Raw genomic sequence first — 18958 nt, forward strand, 5'->3', positions numbered from 1 at the left:
AGACAAATCAAAAATGCTTTTCCTATGGAAACTTGCAGAACTACTTACTGGTGACTGTGAGTAGTGAGTTATATATCCTAAAGTGTTCATAAATGGAGGTTGTGATTACAGAAAACCAACTGACTCCTGCCTACCCTTCAGTTGCCTTGAAGAACTGAGAGATAACCTCGCAACAAAATGATCTGTTAACAATTAGTAATTTGATCCTAGGCTCTTGCCCAGGCAGGACATCACCATAGTGAAAAACAGCACTACCTCCAGCGTATGTTTAAGAAGAGCTCTGGCTTTATTACAAATGAATCACAACATTGAACCCACAAAAGCCCTCATCCTTTATCGACTGGACTGATGCTTCATAGGCTTCATTGGCTCCCCATGAAAGACTTACATCAACTTTAAATAATACAAAACAATGTGTCAAGTCTGTATCTTAGTCTGAGAAAACATGATCATTATGCGCAAGCCCTAAAAGGACTTCACTTGCACCCGGTGATATAAAGGATAACATCCAAGGTTCTGAGCCTAGCTTTCATATCATTATGGGTCTACGCTCTTGATGGCCTTAAGATAAGCTATAAGCTCCAGAGCACTGATTGGCATGTATCTGTCCTGTGATGCCTCTCCCTCACATCACTATGCTGCAGTGGCTGCTGCAGCCGTCCAAATATGTGTCTACCTTGTTGACCAAATCTGTATGGAAAAGTAGATTTTCCTTCCATTTCATGGTTGCACTATGGTGATTTAGCAATGAATCTCTACCTTAGCATCTGGTTCAAGTTTAAAAAGGTCCAGAAAGCAAAATCCCAATCTGCAATGCGACACCTTGAGTTGCTAAACAGATATGTAAGACCAAAGACCCCCTATTCGGAAAGATTGAGTTGAGGAAGACAAGCTGCCCACAATGTAAGCAAGCTTAAAGAGCGTCGACATAATCACTAAGGGCTGCAGTGAGTAACTACCATATCTTCAAAATTTTGCAGGAAGCCTTAACTAAACCAAAGCCTTGACAGCCACAAGTCTGTCCTCACATGCTTTATGCCTTAGTACAAGCCTTTCTTGGAGTCTTTGCCATATTTTACAAGGAAAGTAACGATCCTGGGGTCCAGCTCTGCAATCATAGGATGTTATATTCCAGAGTGGGGCAGTTGTACTCCAACTGCTTCTAGACACCAACCTCCCTTGTGATGGCCCCTTGTAACCAATATTCCACATCCTCCCTTACACGGTGTGCGGTGAGAAATCATTCAGAAGAAAGGGTGTGCTGCGACACCAGAGGTTATTCCATCATAGTTGGACTGGAGAAATAGGGCTCCCAATGACTGATTTTAATAGGTGCACTTCGTGAGTAGTGTCTAGGACTTAGGAGAGAAGTGGAAGGAAAAGAATCCTTAAACAGATGAATAATTGCCAGTGTGCATGGCATGAAACCAAACTTATGTCATGAACAAACGTCAGGTGTGTTTTTCTTATGGTAGGCCATACCATTACAAATCATATTATTCCACAAATCATGTGCCTTCCTGCTTTTTTGTGGTGCACCATACTGTTTGTCAGCATACCTCTGTTATCCACTTGATAGTATCACTCATAATTTCCAAGTGGATTGATATTTTAGAGATATGGAGGGGGTGTTCAGTGAGGCTGATTCCTGAACATGCCTCTGGACAAGCTTCAGATGAACTTCCAAGACTCCTGAGATCCCTCAAAAATCAGGTCGTACTCAAGCTATGAGGATTAGCAGCCACTGTGTAATAACTTGTAGGATCCTGAAGTTCACATGAGATTACAAGATCTCGGCAGCCATTTGGTTGTGTGTTATATAAACTGCTCCTGTGTCTAACTGCTTGCTAGGTAATGGAGACTCATTGACAGAGGTTGCCCAGTGTTCTGATGATCAATGCAGCAACTTACCTTGAAAAACAAAAAAACGAGTTACTATTCAGACATCTTAGTAATGCGAGATAACACCACCTTAAAAGGAAACACAGTTATTGCTAACATTTATGCATAAATATTGCCAATATTGTTGTAAGTACAGATTAAAGAGAATGTAGCTATACTTGCCCATCTAACAGTGATAGATGAGTGTAAAATAATGGAAAACGAACATTGAGAACCACATTGGAGGAAACCAAAACATGGAAAACCAATTTTAAGGAAAGACAATTGTAAGGAAATACAAAAAAAAATCGAAAAATAAAGGAAACATTTTAAAGGGAAGATAATTTTAAGGAAACATCCAAAATTACATAAAAACTGGGTGAAGTTTAGGACTACTGTGGGGGTTTTGGGTTCAGGTATGGGTAATGTTTAGGGTAATGAGGGGTTTTTAGGAGTCAGGAATAATCGGCGTTCAGGCATAGAAAGGGGTATTTAGGGTTCAGATTGGGTTGAGTATATGGGTGTTGAGGGATTTTTAAATGTTCAGGGATGAGTGGTGTTTAGGTGTGTGAGGTGTTTATAGGTTCCAGGGATGGGTAGAGTATAAGGGTGTTGAGGGGTTTTATGGTTCATGGAGGGGCATATTTTAGGGCTGGTGAGGATTTTTAAGGTTCAATTAGGGGTAGCGGATGGAATGGTGAAGAGTTTGTAGTGTTCCGGATGGAGTGGAGTTTAGGATTCAGGGATAGGTTGAGTTTAGATGTAGAAAGGATTTATTAGGTTTCAGGGATGCATAGTTTAGGGTGATGAGCGCTTAATGGTCAAGGATTTCTGGTGTTTAAGGGCAGTGAGGGTTTTTAGGGTTCAGAGATGGGTGTAATTTACATGTGCTGAGGTGTTTTAAGGGGTATGGGTTGGGTTTAGTTGTAGAAAAAGGTTTCTAGGTTTCAGGAATAGGTGGACTTATGGGAAGTGATTGATTTTATGGTACAGGGATGGTGGACTTTTGTGGTACAAAAATATTTTAGGCTTCAGGGATGAATGTAGTATATGTGTGGTGAGGGGATTTAGGGGACATGGATTGATGATGTTTATGGGGTTGTGAGGGGTCAACAATGGATGATGTTTACTGGTGGTGATGGGACAGCGAATTATAAGCATCCAAAGTAATTGTTTGACAATGTAAAAGATATAAATATGAAATAATGTCCCATGAAGTAAAGCACTGAAATAAATATCTCAGACAAAACTGTTTCTGAAAGTAGAACCTGTAACTATTCAATATACACTTAAAAAATAAGTCTTCAAAAGCCAGTTTCGACCAAAAAGACATTCTATGAATTTGTTTTTACAAAAACATAAATGCCATTCTTTTAGAAAATTTCCATTAAACAGTTTAGATTAAATAGTTTATCAGAAATAGTGTTCCATTTTCTATGAAATCACATACAACCAAAAGTGATACCCTGGCTAAGGGAGGACTTTCAGTTTCTGTGGAACAGCAAAAAATAGAAAGCAAAGTCTGGGGATCATATTTTGTGCAGTTAAAACAAAGGTTTGCTAAAAAATGAATGAATTAATTAATAAGTGAAACAACAGAACCTGGTAACACATTGTAAATCTAGTTAAGCTCAGCTTATGATTTTCAAAGAACTGCTTGTTAATGCACATGTTGCATATTTCATAATTAGATGATATACAAAAAACAGAAACATAGAGCTAGGTGATAGTTACATTGTAAAAACAAAGGGTTACAAATGTTAAAGCACATTTCTAGTGGTTTTGGTTAATAAATAGTCAGATTATAGTGAAGGGAACAAACCATGTTTTTATTCCATAGACAAATACAGTCAAGCAAGCAAGTCAAAATCAGGGTAGGTGTTAGTTTCAAATGACCTGTGAGGTGCCAACGACGTGTGATATCACAATAGATCTAGTGCCACATGTTTAGCTCATTCTCATTACTCTTCCCTCTGTGAAGGTTTATTGAATGGTTGTAATTATTAATGTTTGATAAATAATTGCAGGGATCAGTGAGATGCTACAGGATTGTATTGCCGGATAGTGCATGACAGCAGAAGAGACACTCTAAAGAGGAAGCTGAGCTGATGAGTCTTCATTGAATCCAGAGAGATGATCTTCTTTCCCTAAGACAGAATCGCCTGGGTCATCCAGTTGACCCCTCATGCAAGGCACCTTAGACCATGCCTACTGGTTCTGAGAGGCTGTGTCATAAGTCGGGACACAGCCTCTTCCTACCCACTATTTCTGTATATTACGGACAATGGGGCATGTGTATTATGAATTATTGAATTGAACTGTCACCGCTTTGTTATTTATCTTTCATTGAATTGGTACTAATGTTTGATATATACGTGTTTTTATTGTCACAATCCCCTCCTACACTACCCTCACGACTGCACGTCCCCCTTACCCCCTAGGGGCAATTATACAACCGCAATCTTATGTAACCATTATTGTTGCTTTTTCCCTATAATGTGAATTAAACATTATAGATGTATTTTTGGTGATTTGATTTAATTAAGTTGGTTGCATCCCTCCTTAACTGGGACCCCTCTTCTCATAACATTGTATTACCCAGGTCCCAGTGACTTTATTGGGTTAACCCTCCTCCTTGATACTATACTGGTTCTGAGAACATCATTGTAAGAAGGCCTGAGAATTCCCCTTTGCATGATGGCTCAGTCTCTCTTTAGGTCATTTGAGATGTTGGCTCAATCTTGCTCCTCATGCTCATCTAAGAAGCACACTGAGATGGAGGTTCTATTATTTTTTTTATGTATGTAAAACATTCAAACCACTATTTGTAGTTTCAGAGCACTTGGGGGGAGGGCAATAGTACTTTCTCCATAGTTAAGGTATTGTAACAGCAAGAAGTTGATAAGTGAGATTGAAGAAAACATTTCTTCCAGTATGGAAAAGCCTTGATGGGGGAAATTGTGCATCTGATGATCCAGTGCTAGGTGTGTGATTGATAGGCAGGTGAAGAAGAGCATGAGGAAACTTAGTCAGGAATTGGGTTAGGGAACGTATTGGCTGGTCCTTTATATAGAACACAAAATGTGTGTATGCCTCTATGAATTTTAGTCTTTTTCCATTCTTGATGGCTAAAGAAGATTGTTTCGGAAGGATGTGTTACCACCTTCTGAGTATTTGCAACATAGGAAACCTGTGGCCCCTTCTTCACCTGTACCTGTATTACTGCCCCTTTAAGTTCACGTGGTAACCGAAGGAAGGGAGGTGGTATTTAAGCCACTCCCTTCTGTTGAGCCGGTGCTTGGCTTTATTGCCCTTTCCCCCCAGTTCCAGGCTCATTCCAGTTTCCCTTTCTTGTCTCCCGCTTTGCCCCCGCCTTCATTCCTTCTTTGTTCCCCGGCATTCAGAGCCTCTAGTGAGCCTCTGCCCGTACTAGCCCCTCTCTGAGAGCCTTCCCTTTGCCTTCGATATTCCGTTCCACGGCAGGAGCTGTTTTTTGAACATCTGGATGGAAGCGGCTGGGCCGCTTCCAGCACTAACGCGGACGGAGCCGGTTGGAACTTCTCGTCTGACTTTTCCGTCATCGGCAGCTAATCGTACCCAGCAGGGTTCAAGGATTCTGGGATTGCCGTGTTCTGCGGCCGATGCCGACCTTTGATATCACGGAAGCGGTCCTGGCCACTTCCTCACCAAAACACAGCTGAAGCAGATTCGGCGTTCGTACTCGGCAGGAGCCGCCCCAGATTAAACGACAACGGTCCAACTGGTGAAGGAGACTCGGAGTGCGTGAGTACAATATGCACAATATTGTGTTCTCCTTGTTAGCCTTGTGTTTATGACCTTGTGCTAAGGGAATCCCGGGCCTGCATCCTTAGGGGAGGACTCTTCTCTTAGGGCAACGCTTAAGTTTTCTCTCCTGGTTACAATATTGTGGAAAACTGGGTGAGCTGTTCATCACCTGGTTACTGGACTGTTTATTACTTTTGACTCCATCAGCCAGGGTATCAAAGTCCCTCTGAGGCGCACGGCAGTTGCCGGCAGCACCGCCTCCAACATTTCTTTCGTCGGCGCAATTCTCTAGTTTTACAAGCCTTCCCTGAGGCGCACGGCAGGAGCCGGCGGCACCACCTCCAACTTTTCTAAGGAACATCAGTTCCTATTCGCAGATCCTTGTAGAGGCGCAAGGCAGGAGCCGGCGGTATCGCCTCCAACATCCCAGACACCCATCCCTTTCTCAAGGGAAATTCTATACGCCAGGGAGAGAATTACCTGGGCGATGGTTTCCCCTACATTCTAGGCATGTGGTGGATTCCTCCAGGGTATGACCAAGACTGGTGAGTTACGTGCTGGTTAGAACTCACTACCATTCTATTACAGCACGATCAGTGCATTTTGTGTATTAAGAAGATTGGTTCACTTTTGTTGTTTTCTTCAGGTCCTGCTGAATTGCACCCCCTTGATGTCCTGAACACCTGGGCTCTCCTTCCCGCATCCACGTTCTTCCCCGTGCCTTTATTCCTTACTGAAAACACCTCACTTCCTTGAGGTGTATTCTTCCCCTTCCCCTGGGGAGTAATCGGCCTATCAGTATTTGACCTGTGTGGAGGATTACTCTGTGGCGGAGAGGGGAGACTCTCATCGTTCTTGTGGTGCCTGTCATTCAGGTGAGTGAGGTCGGGACAAGATGAGCCCTTCACTCGAAAAGACCTTTGAACAAAACATTTAAACTGGGTAGCCTGAGGGGTTGGTAAGTCTGCTGTGGGTGATCTCAGGCACCAGGACAGAAAACAGGGGGCAGAAGAATTTAGTCAGGTAATCAGATGCATTGCCATTTATACACTTGTGTACAATATAAATCTGGGGTGATGTGAGCTTCACAGCTCATGTCACATATAGGGCTTGTGTATTGATTTTGAATTCTTTGCAGCTTGTTTAAAAAGTTCTTACGGGGACCAGTGAGAAATCTGGTGCAGTAATCTAGGAGCGAAAGTACCAGGGTGAGGACTTGTGCAAATGTTTGGGGGAATTGTAATTGATCTTTACGTTTTATTGAAGATGATATATATCACTTTGCCATAAATATTACAGATGCAGATGCCAAGAGCAGCAGATGTACAAATAAGGGTCTAAAGCTTGTGAATCACATTTCCAAAATAATGTTTTTTAATTCATACTCTTTGCTTTTTGTAATAACAAAAGAAGAAAAACCTCAGTTGAGACACCTTATCACAAGTACCAGATGCATAAATTGCAACGAGATGGTGACTGACCTCCAAACTGGGATATTTCTCAGGGGTTGGACACCCAGACAAGAGGGTACCATGCACCGCTACAAGAGAGAGCTAAAACTGACTCCACCGGCAAGGCCAGATTCAGAGGGGGTTGTGTGACCGGCCTTTTCAGGGATGGCATACAGAATGAGGTGGGACACAGTGATGGTGGTGAGTTGCTGATGTCACATCCTGCACTGTGAAATCAGGCTTGTTGGTGAAAAGTGTTGGTGTCTGAACTGTTGGCTTCTGATGAGAGTTCTCTCCGGAGTGTGAGGTGACACTTCTTTCTTAACACTCAAAAGGTTTTTTTTCGATGTCAGGCGGAATTCCCTCCGCCCGACACTGACTTGGTCATGGGACTGACTGACACCCTGTCGGCGGTCCCAACCTCCTCATTAGGATGTGATCAAACACTGTTCGGTTGCATTCCTACATTTCCGTATGGGAGCAGGCATTATGGCCGTAAACCAGTCGTAATGCATGCTCTCATAGGGAAATGGGTTGTGCAGTTCATCCCTGTATCCCGTGGCAGGCACCTCAAGGTGCCTGCCACAAGGTTGCAGGGATCAACAGGGGGGGGGCAATCCTCCAACCGGAGGCCGTGCACCAAAGGGGGCCCTCCTGGGGGCCCCAAACATGCTTTCTGACATGGGTTCCATGTCGGACAGGCCGGCATGGAAACCATGTCAGAAACCGTGCATTGTAATCTCAAGGGCAGAAAGACCCGCCCTTGAGATTACTAGCTGGCTTCCGACTGGCGTATGGGCTCTCGGAAGCCAGCTGGAATGACGGGCTGATTTACTTTCCGACCGCCTCTATCATAATGAGGCAGTCGGAAAGTAAACCATGTGACCCATTACGATGCAGCCCTAAAAGCTTCACCCACAGGTCGGAGCCTTTACTAGCCGCATCGTAATCGGCCCCATAATGCCTTTAAATGCCTTAAAATGCCTTTAAAGGATAATTTAAGGATAGCCAGCTGGATTACTTGTACTCATGGCACCTAGGATCTCAAAGTAACTTGGAACGAGACTCTCATGATAGTCTGTGCCCCAAATAGAGTGTTAGAAGTGATTCAAATCTTTGAAGAATTTTAGGCAGACGTAAGGAATTATTTGGAACAAAAATATACAATTTCATCTTAACTAGATGTATTCTATCTCTTTGTGTGAATGGCATTTGATTCCAGGCTTTCAGTTGGTTGTTCATCTGTCTCTTTAATGGAATACCATTGAAACCACATAGCTTTGAGATGTCTGTGCTTATTTGATCTCCCAGTCAATTATATTACAGATCTGTTGTTGAGAACATTTGATCGTAATCTGATGGGTATTTCTGATGAAAGAATTCCAAATGTTGATACTTCTGTTTTGCCTGATTAACTTTATACCCATATATTTCAGAGAAATCATCAATAATTCAAAATATCTCTTTCAAATTACTCTCTTCAGTGTCTAAATAAAGGTCCAGGTTTTCTGGAAAAAGCTTGATCTATTTACCATCACAATAGCTGTAGTAGATCTTCCTGTATTGCCATAAAAAGCATGAATAATGAAAGTTGAAGTGGACATACTTGTCTAGTGATGTGACTTAATCAAATTGCATTCTCACTCATACCATTAAGAATCAGACGTGCCCACACTCACATATATAACTGAGAGACCAACATGATGAACTTCTAAGAACAGCCCAGAGAAATCACAGTTCACCAAGTTTGCCAGGTTAAATGGCTTTTTGGCATCTAAGAAAATAACGCCATCCCAGCCCAATCATCCCTCACCCAAAAGATATGAAATTGTTTATATCAGAAATTGAGTCTAGGCAGACAGCTTTTGACTGAGGATGAATCGCTTTTGGTCAGTATCCACCATTCTCTCTCCTACCTGTGCTAGATGATTTTGATATAAACCTAATGATCAGTACTTAAGCTTGTGATGGATTGATGCATGCTACAGAGCAGGAGGATTTTCTTGGTTTGAAAAAAAAGCAGATCTGTTTGTTTTTCAAAGAATTTTGGCATTCACCAGAGCTCCAAGGGGCATAATATCAAGAACTGCGATAAAATTATTGCTGCTTTAGCGGCAGGAAACTGCCGCTAAAACGGCGATAATGGGCTTGATAATATGCCCTTGTGAATTCCCATAGCAGCTTAGGTTCTGGTGTTAACCTGGGCTGCTATGGGAATTCACAAGGGCATATAATCAAGCCCATTATTGCCATTTTAGCGGCAGTCTCCTGCCGCTAAAGCAGCAATAATTTTATTGCAGTTCTTGATAATAAGCGGCGATAATGTTATCGCAGTTCTTGATAAAATGCCCCCAAATTAAAAAAAACAATAGATAGATAAGTAATCATATCTAAAAATGTCTTATATAGCTCATCCCAAAACCATGGGTCCTTTTGCCTTCACCACTTCTAGATCTATTATAGCTTTTTTCTAATTCTCTTGCTTGAGTCTTTCCTTCCAAAGATTTGATGTTTGCTTTATGAATGGAGGGGATAAATAAGTTTCACAAAAATAAATCTATATAATATGTTGAGGGATTATAACTTTATGTGTATACATCAGAGTAAGATTGATGACATATAGATAACATGGTCTGCCTGTGGACTTTTTTTAATTTCTAAAGTCCTCAATACATTTAAATTCTTTCCTGGCTTTTTTATTTTTAATCTGCCAGGCCAGATGCCTTCTGATTTTCCTCCCTTTATAAGAAAAAACATGCTGCCTATAATTAGGTGTAGTAAATTGTTCTGTTATAGAAGGTCATTATCTCTTCTTGGGTCGCTATTGCTTCTATTGGTGTGGTAGTCCAAAACAATTGTTTTAAGAGTTGGTCACTTTGCTGTCTACTATTGGAGCCTTCGGCTACTTCCCATGACATGCATTTCCTGCACCACTGCTTTAAAGCAACCCTAGATAACTGGTACTGTGTCCTGCTTAGGTTTCATACAAAGAAAGTGTCTATGCCATCCATATTTTATCTGTAAATTCATGTTACTCTAATAAGGGGGCTTTAAATCTTCAATGATATTGAGAATATTGGCAAAAATACTGATGGAGAGTGGTAGTATAGTAACAGAACAATGACATAAAAACTTTGCGAGCTTGATTTCAACCTTTGTTGCACGCATCTCAGTGGTTCTAAGAAAAAAATAATCTACTGTGTTTTGAAAAACTGTCCCTATTCTAGGTATGTTCTCAAATTTGGGGTTGCTAATCACACCAGATATCTTTCAGCTTATATCCTACCATCATTTCATGTATTTGTTTCCTAACAAATTTCCTAGACATTATAGCCCAATTTCATTTACCAGATAAGTCTAGGTGCCTCATAGTATTATCAAAATCCCCACTGAATATAATCTTAGGGAATACATTGTGAGTAGAGTTTTTAAAAAGATCAATGCCTCAGGGTCCTATGATATTGTATTCTCTTACCAAACTGAGTATGTCTCAGTCTATTGTACTGTACCTAAGGAGATTTCAGAGACATGCAGCTGAGTGTCTCTGAGGTTTGTATCTCCCATTGTGTTGGTGAGTTGTCTATCATGGATGCATGAGTCTCAACAATGTTGAATGTAAACTTGTTGTAGAAGCCTGCAATTCAGAAGTGTGGGGACATGAATACCTTGCCTGAGCCTCTTCTCTCTCCTTGCCATCTTCAACCATTGGACAGTAGTACACCACTGCAGGAACAGTATAAGGCACAGATGTGTTTTCTAGATTTCTTCCCCAGGAGCGTAGGCAGAAACTATAGAAGTGTTGATAGCGTTTTTGTTTCACTTTGGCTTCCCTGTGTAGCGGTATGCTTATTTTCCGCTTCAGCATTGCAGTTGTCCTCATTTCCATTCTCAAGATCACCCTGTGGTCTTGAGACACCCCAAGAGTAGTTTCTGTAGTTAAGCCAGATGAAGATGCACCCTCATCTGTAGGGCACCTAAAGTGACTTAGATAACGCGCTTCATGTGTAACAACTTTAGTTTATCTGTTACGACTCTATGCATTATTAAAAACACTAAATATCAAAAGCAATTTTACACAATAATTGCACACTGTGCTTATTTTCGAAAATGACATCCATACATTTCTTTGGGTCGGTAAAAAGAATTGTGTTGGCTACAATAAATGTATTACTGGGTGGCTAGGCATTAATTAACATCAACAACTGAATTTCAGATTTCTTAGGATACCTGTAGTGACTGTATGTTTCTTTAATTACATTTAGAACTGTACTATGTAATAGAACCTTACGTGATATGTTCTACAGATGGTAGAATGTTGTAAGATCATATTGCTGTTACTGCCTGATCTGCTGCATGCACTTTTCTTCATATAAACTTAACTACAAATAAATATCTATGAATTACTTCCTGGGATGTTAATTTACTAAGAGATCACTACAAATTTGACGACGAGCATGGGCACAGCGTTCATTCTCCAGTATGGCACATTTCATTGAAATTACCAGATTTTTAATCGTGAGTTCTTGACTAGTTTGGACGTGTCTAAGTGCTGATTCATGTTTTGGATTGGTGTACCCCTCTCAGTCTGGATAAACGTTGTGGCCTGAATATTGAAACCTTCGTGTGCATATTTTAGGAAATGACTGCAAGAAACCATTTTATGTTGAACGCGTTTTTAAATGTTTGACTGTAACGTTGCTGCTATCTTCACATTTCTCTGATGTTAGCGTTTGTGAAAACCGCATCTTGTAACTTGATCGTCAGTGGAAGCGGCACGTTTTAATTCAATTGTCAAACATTATTTTGGTTTGAAAACCCTACAACAACGCTTACCGGATTTCTTGGCTGTCGCGCTCATCTTTTCAAACCACGCATCAGCGAAGCTTCAGATTCTGCAAAGCGCGTTCACATAATTCGACAACAATGCACTTACGTCATTGATCGTCATTATGCTCACGTATAGCGGCCATTTTGAAGTTGTCTTGGCAACGCTATCACAGAAACCACGAGCGTCTTCACGGCAAGTTTTAGACTACGAAGTTCATTTCTGCTATTTATCCTTCACCAATTTCGAGCGCATTTTACAAGAAGTATATACTGTATAGACAGCACTGATAGTATTAATAATTTTTCAAGTTGTTTTTTATTTATAAGTGCATGCAGCACAAAATCCATTCGTGAAGTTTAGTTACAAAATTTCTACTAGTATCTTGTTTTCTTGAAGACAATTTCCTTTATTTTTAAGCACTTCATCTGACAGGTTTCGGTTCTTGAACTATTATTATTATTATTTTTTGCCTTCCTATTTGGATCATATTCAAATATAAAGATGTCAATTGAAGCTACAGCTTCGAGATCCAACCCCACAGGAGACGCCAATTCAATGAGAGACACTCACCTTCAGAATTTACAAATTAATTCTCCAAAAGAATTTTTATCTATTCCAGGAGAACCAGTTGTAGCATGGTTGGACTGGAAGGAGTATTTTTTAAATTATATAGCTAATCTTGAAGATGTTAATGGCTTGTTCTCTCCTGAAAAAAAAAAAGAATGTTGTTATACTCTTTGGGACCTGAGGGTTTACGTATTTTCAATGAAATGCATAAACATCAAACTGCTGATGGAGATTTAGATGTATTTAAGGCAGCAATTATAGACCTTGATGATCACTTTCCCCCTGCAGTGTGCAGTGCTGTTACCAGACATTCTTTTTTCCACAGGAAACAACAGAAACACGAGTCTATCGAGGAATCTGTCTCTAGTTTGAAGAAATTGGCTGCAAAATGCAAATTTGCACAGTTGCACGATGATTTTATTCGAGATCAAATTGTGATGTATACTAAGAATAGAACTCTCCAAGAGAAATTGTGGGTGGAGGGTGAAGGTTGTCTAAAAGACATCATAGCTTTGGTAAAAAAGGAACAACTTTCAGAACGTTGTGCTAAAGTCACTCTTTCGCAATATAACAATCAAAAAAAATTGAAAAAGAAAAACCTACTAGCTTTGATAGAAAAAAGTATGAGGGTAAAGAACAGAAATCGTTCAGCAATGTAGTGTGTTACAGATGTGGCAGTTATGCACATTCTGCCACTTATGAAAGATGCCCAGCCAAGTCTGCAAAGTGTTTGGAGTGTGGACTAATTGGTCACTTTTCAAGAGTTTGCAATCTCAATTCTAAACAAAAACCTAAAGGGAAAGTAGCGTGTGTGCATGAAGAGAGTGAGAATAATTCTTCGTCATCAGAGAGTGAGTCACAAGTTAACCTTATTAAAAGGAAAAATGTAGTTGTGAACATTACAGGTTCCTCCTCTTCTAAACCATTGTGTTTGGTTTCAGTTGGTGGCATTATCATTCAGCTGGCTGCGGATTCTGGGTCCCCTTTTACTATTATTTCACAAGATGTTTGGAAGGATCAGTTTATTAACAAAATAGGACCTTGGTTAGAAACCAATGATGTGTCTGCTGAGAGCTACACAGGAAATGATATTGATTTTTTGGGTTTTAGAACTTTGATTTTCCGTTTTAAAGAAAGGAAGGCCATTGGTAAATTGTACGTTGCCAGAGTTGGCCCATCTGTTTTAGGGTGGAAGGACCAGAAATTACTAGACATCATTCTTAATCCCAATAGTAAAGAGCAGGTTTTAGTTTCCTGTGAATCTGAGAACACCAAGAAGTGGGTATTGAAAGAATTTCCTGAGGTATTAGCAAGTCATATGGGAAAGTTGAAAGGTTTTACTCATCAAATTCATTTAAAAGAAGGTGCAATCCCGAAAATTCACAAAGCAAGGAACATACCTTTCATAATACGACATGAGGTTAAGGGAGAACTTGATAAAATGCTAACAAATAAGGTTATAGAACCTGTTGAAGCAGCTGAGTGGGTTTCACCATTGGTCGTAGCCCGAAAATCCAATGGTAAGGCCCGCTTATGTGTTGACTTAAGGTATTTGAATGACAACATTCTAGTGGATCAATTTCCTCTTCCTAGGATTGATGAAATGCTTTCTTTAACACATAATGCAAAATGGTTCTCCACACTTGACCTTTCAGCCGCGTATCATCAAGTGGTTTTGGATAAGAACAGTAGACATCTTACATCATTCTGTACACCTTTTGGCTGTTTCAGGTTTAAGCGAATGCCTTTTGGTTTGGCATCGGCCAATGCGGTGTTTCAGCGGTTGATGTCTAACTTGTTCAGTCATATTCCTGAAGTTGTCTTTTTCCAAGACGATATTTTGATCATGGGCAGGGACAATCCACACACCATGATACCATTCTTAGAGAGGTTTTAGAAATTCTTAAAAATAATGGGTTGGTGGCGGAAGATACTAAGTGTAAGTTCTCAGAGAGATCTGACACATAATAGAGTAATAGAAAGGCTTTATTCGATTTTAGCAAAATTTTGAAATCATAAAAGCAGCAACACAAAGAATCAATACATATTGTGCATACAAATGCAGAACTTGTCACATATAAATCATTACGTTTAACAATTAACTGTATATACAGTAAATTTAAGAACACATTAAACTTTTCCTTTTTCTGAATACACTCTTTAGAAAACCGACCATAGTGGCCACACATAATTCATCATGTAACAACTGAAGATACAGTAATGCTGGGCGGCACTGATACCATGTTCCGCTATTTTTCAGAAAAGGTTTAATCCATCGGGCTCTCTCTTTAGAATAAAATCCACAAAAGCAAATCACATGAAGGGTTGATTGTTCGGCCACCCCATCACATGGGCACTTACAGAGTATTTTGGTCCAATCATTAATTTTTGGAAATGAAACAAGGCGAAAAAAGATGTTGAATCTAAACCTTGTGAGTAAAAACCTATCAAAACCCTTAGTGCACCAGTTCAAATAGGGTTGCATATTACCAGATACTAGCGACATTTGGTGCCGCACGACCGAGCCCTTATTGAGCTCAACCCCGAGCCGCAGGGATTCCAGATGGTACCAACAATTGTTCTTTAGGTCTTTCCTCCTGATCTTACATAGCCCCTCTGGTACAGAAAAGAACTCAGCTTTCCCCATATCTTGGCAAAACTTTTGGATATAGGTTAGCCATGGTATTTTGCTTGATTTATCCAGGGCCATAACATCACGCATAATCTCTCTGTTCAGCTCCAAGTCAGCTGCGGTCCAAACCCTATGCCAAAGTAGCAGTGGTTGCATCGCTATCAAATCACTGATATGACAAACTCCCAACTCAGCGTGACAATTCTACACAGATAAACTAAAAGGTACAGCTAAAATAAACCTTAGAAACGCATTTTCTACTATTTGTATTTCCCTGGTGTCTTGGATACCCCAAACACCAGCACCATATATGGCCGTACTAACACATTTGGCCATATATATTTTAAGTAAAACTTCAGGGGGTCTTTTGCCCATCTTTCGTGAGAAAGCCATAAGTGCTGCAGTCGCTTTTTTGAAGGACAAGGTCCTACTCCTAATGGCCGGACCCCAGTGTCCCCCACCCTCAAGGACTACTCCTAAATATGAAAAGGATTTGGTTGCCTGCACTTTCTCCCTACGTGCGAACAACTTACAGGTTTTTGTTTTACCCCTGGCGCACGTCATCACGAAGGTTTTTTCCACCTTCAGTTTCAGACCCCTAGAGTCCATGAAATTTTATAGGCATCTAGGGCTGTCTGCAGGCCTCTCTCTGTCCTGGCCATGATGACGGCGTCATCCGCATATAATAGGGACACCACTTGTTTAAAATTGATTCTGGGTGAGTCAATGACTTTAGACACCAAAACATCCTCTAAGTTATTGGTGTATAAATTAAAAAGAAGAGGCGCGAGAACGCACCCTTGCCTCACACCACGCTTCACATGGAAGGGCTTGGTGCACTCTCCTCCGGTTCCAAATCTCACCCTGGCCCTTGCCCCAGCATAAAGTTGCCTTAAAAAAGAAATAATAGCCTCCTCTACTTTAAGTTCTTCCAACACCTTCCACAGACGGTCGTGCTTAACGCAGTCGAAAGCAGCGCTCAGGTCGACTAATGCTGCATAGAGTTTACCCGCCTTAGCCTGAACATATTTCCACTGTAGTAGTGTAAAGTTCAGGACCTGTTCAATGGTGCCCATCCCCTCACGGAAGCCGTACTGAACCGGGGACAACACTCCTGCTTCTTCTACCCAAGATAGTAACCGGTTCAGAACAACCCTCCCTGTGATCTTCATAAAAGAATCAAGAAGAGAGATAGGGCGATAACAGGAGGGACTCTCCCTATCTCCCTTCTTGAAGATGGGAATAATGATAGAATCAGACCAGGTCTTGGGAAACCCCCGCTCACAACTTGCGTCCAAGACTCTCTTCAAAATGGGGGACCATAAGTCAACTGAGTGTTTAAAAATATCAATTGGAACCCCGTCTAAACCTGGGGCTTTACCTCCCCTACTCTGCTTAATAGCAGCGGACATTTCACCAATTGAGATACCCAAATTAACTTGGCGAAAGGTCCGGGAAGCCTCCTTGTCCATGTCCTCTATATCAGCTAACTTTAAGATCCCCTCCGGATTATAGACTTCTGAAAAAAAGTCAATCCAGGAGTTTTCGCTGATAGCAACCTCTACCCTTGCATTGTTGGCTTCATTAAAAAATGGTGCAATAACTGCACGCCAAAATAGGGCACTGTCCTTAGATTGTGCGGCATTAGCCAGATTATTCCAAGCCTCGGATTTGATGTTATTCTTACAATTATTCTGTGCTAGGCGATAGACTCTCCTACAAGTAGCCACCTCTACCGGGTCCCTTACCTTGTTGTGTAACGCGGCTTTGAGGCAAGAATGCGCCTTAGAACAGGCAGCATCGAACCAAGAATTGGTAGTCGACCTAGAAGTATGACCTCTCCCCGGACGGGGCAAACTATCTCGAATGGTCCGGGTAATAGCCTCAAAGGCTGACAAAGTATCCTCGTGAGAGGTCTCTACGCCAAGACACCTTTCGATTGAGACAAGGGATCCCCTGACTATCTTGGCATGCGTTACCTCCGGGTCATTCTGACTCCATTTAATAGCGTAGCCGTTTTGTCTTGGCATATCACAAGTTTTTAACCAAGACAGTCTTTCAATCAATGAACTGTGCTTAGCCTGTGGTAAAATAATGGCAAAAGAGAGGGGAAGATGATCACTGAATCCTACAGAATGAATGGTATAATCCGCAAACCAGGTGGCATGACTTTCAGAAGCAACAATAAAATCAATAATGGTGCCTAGCCCTCTCCCCACAAAGGTTGCACTAAACTCTACACTGGGGGAGCACAACCTGTTAACAAAATCTAGATTAAAAGATGCCAGCATATCATTCAAAGATTCACCCCCGTCCAGATGGGAAAAGTGTGGGGACGTGACTTCCGCACCCGCCCCTATGATTCCACACCCCCCCCGATCATGACCGCACAGATTGTGGTTACAATCCCCCCCACAAACAATAATGCAATCCCTCCCTTTCGGGGTTGTAATCCCGTGAATTACATTAATCAAGGAAGAGACCATATCTGCAACACAGCGTTTATGCAAATTATTGTAGATGTTAATCAAAATGATGTCAACCTTGGAGACCATTCGAATTAATAGGATCTGAAAGCAAACTCCCAACTCAACTATCTTGATATCCTCGACACCCATCAGATTCGAAATATAAATACAAAGTCCTCCCATATTCCTCCCATGTTTAGAGTGCAAAGCTGCAGCATGAAAAGTTCTGTACCCATTTATGTGAACAGGCTCAACGGACCAGGTTTCTTGGAGACACAAAAATCCAAAGGGACTTACAAACTCCAGCCAAAAAGCATCTAAAACCCTATCCTTGATCCCTGAAATGTTCCAAAATAGAAACTCAATCTTCCCATGGGTCCTATGTTTAACAACTGGTATAATATTACTAAATCCATCAGGAAGATCACAGATCTGCCTTGCGCTACTAGGTTCACGGACTTCAAGATGATCAGAGCCTAAACTACAGATAGTAGCTGTGCCAGTGACATTGAGCGGCCTAGGATCGATGACAGGGCCACTAACATTGCATACAGTAGGAGTAAGATCTATCGAAAGAACAGGTGCAACAGATTTACAGCTCAGTCAGTCCACGCCCTCTAAATGTCTTAATCCATCATAACGATTATAAAGGGGGGTTTGAAACCGATTAGATGACCAGAGGTCAGCTGGAGCACGAGGATCATTTAGATGCTGAGTCCAGGGACCAGGATAAGCCGGATAGACAGGATGGACAACATTTTCCATCTGTGAAGCAAATGGAGGTCTAGAGATTCGATAATGGCCCTCAGGGTGGATGCGCTGGGTCCTCAAACAATTGACCTGCGGATGTAGCAGTGGCCTGATTGAATTTTCCAAGGCGGGTGCCCACAAACCAGAATTTGCCACTGGATTTAACATACTTCTAGGGTAAAAGTAAGGCAGTTCTCGAGGTGTAATTGAGCTACTGCTTTTAGGGGAAGACCAATTTAAGATGTGACTGACCGCCCTTTTATCTTTGAAGCTAATTATTACAATATCCCCCGAAATGCTTTTTGGAGTAGGCCCCAGCCATGCTAGTCGCCGGACCATTAGTATTTCCCCATTTAAATAGAGGGGTAAAGGCCGGTTCTGTCTTAGCCAATATATAGCCTTGTTTTTAAGCTGAACTTGGTCTTCCCTCTTACCCGCCTCCAGTGCTGGAACTCCGGTAAGGATTACCACAAAAGGGACCGCTTCAGGGGGCAAATTAACCATTTCTGAGATCTGTCACATACTTAGGACATGAGACTGGTACGTTTGGCATTAAACCCAAAACAGAGTTAGTTGAGGCCATTCTTAAAGCTAC

General features: G+C 41.4%; 1 protein-coding gene and 1 long non-coding RNA gene across 3 annotated transcripts in view; one reads left to right on the forward strand and one right to left on the reverse strand.

The window, feature by feature from the left end:
- STS (steroid sulfatase) overlaps nt 1-18958 on the forward strand; it is a 1924780-nt gene that overhangs the window by 340317 nt on the left and 1565505 nt on the right. The window lies entirely within an intron of this gene.
- The window catches only part of LOC144773120 (uncharacterized), a 32602-nt gene continuing 13907 nt past the window's right edge, over nt 264-18958 (reverse strand). Inside the window, exons 3-4 of the long non-coding RNA XR_013599924.1 lie at nt 12517-12652; nt 264-1911 (exon numbers count right to left, since the gene is read on the reverse strand). This is a non-coding gene — a long non-coding RNA (uncharacterized LOC144773120). The remainder of the gene's footprint in view (nt 1912-12516; nt 12653-18958) is intronic.

This window comes from Lissotriton helveticus, chromosome 8 (genome assembly GCF_964261635.1).
Source record: "Lissotriton helveticus chromosome 8, aLisHel1.1, whole genome shotgun sequence".
In the NCBI taxonomy this organism is placed as follows: Eukaryota; Metazoa; Chordata; class Amphibia; order Caudata; family Salamandridae; genus Lissotriton; species Lissotriton helveticus.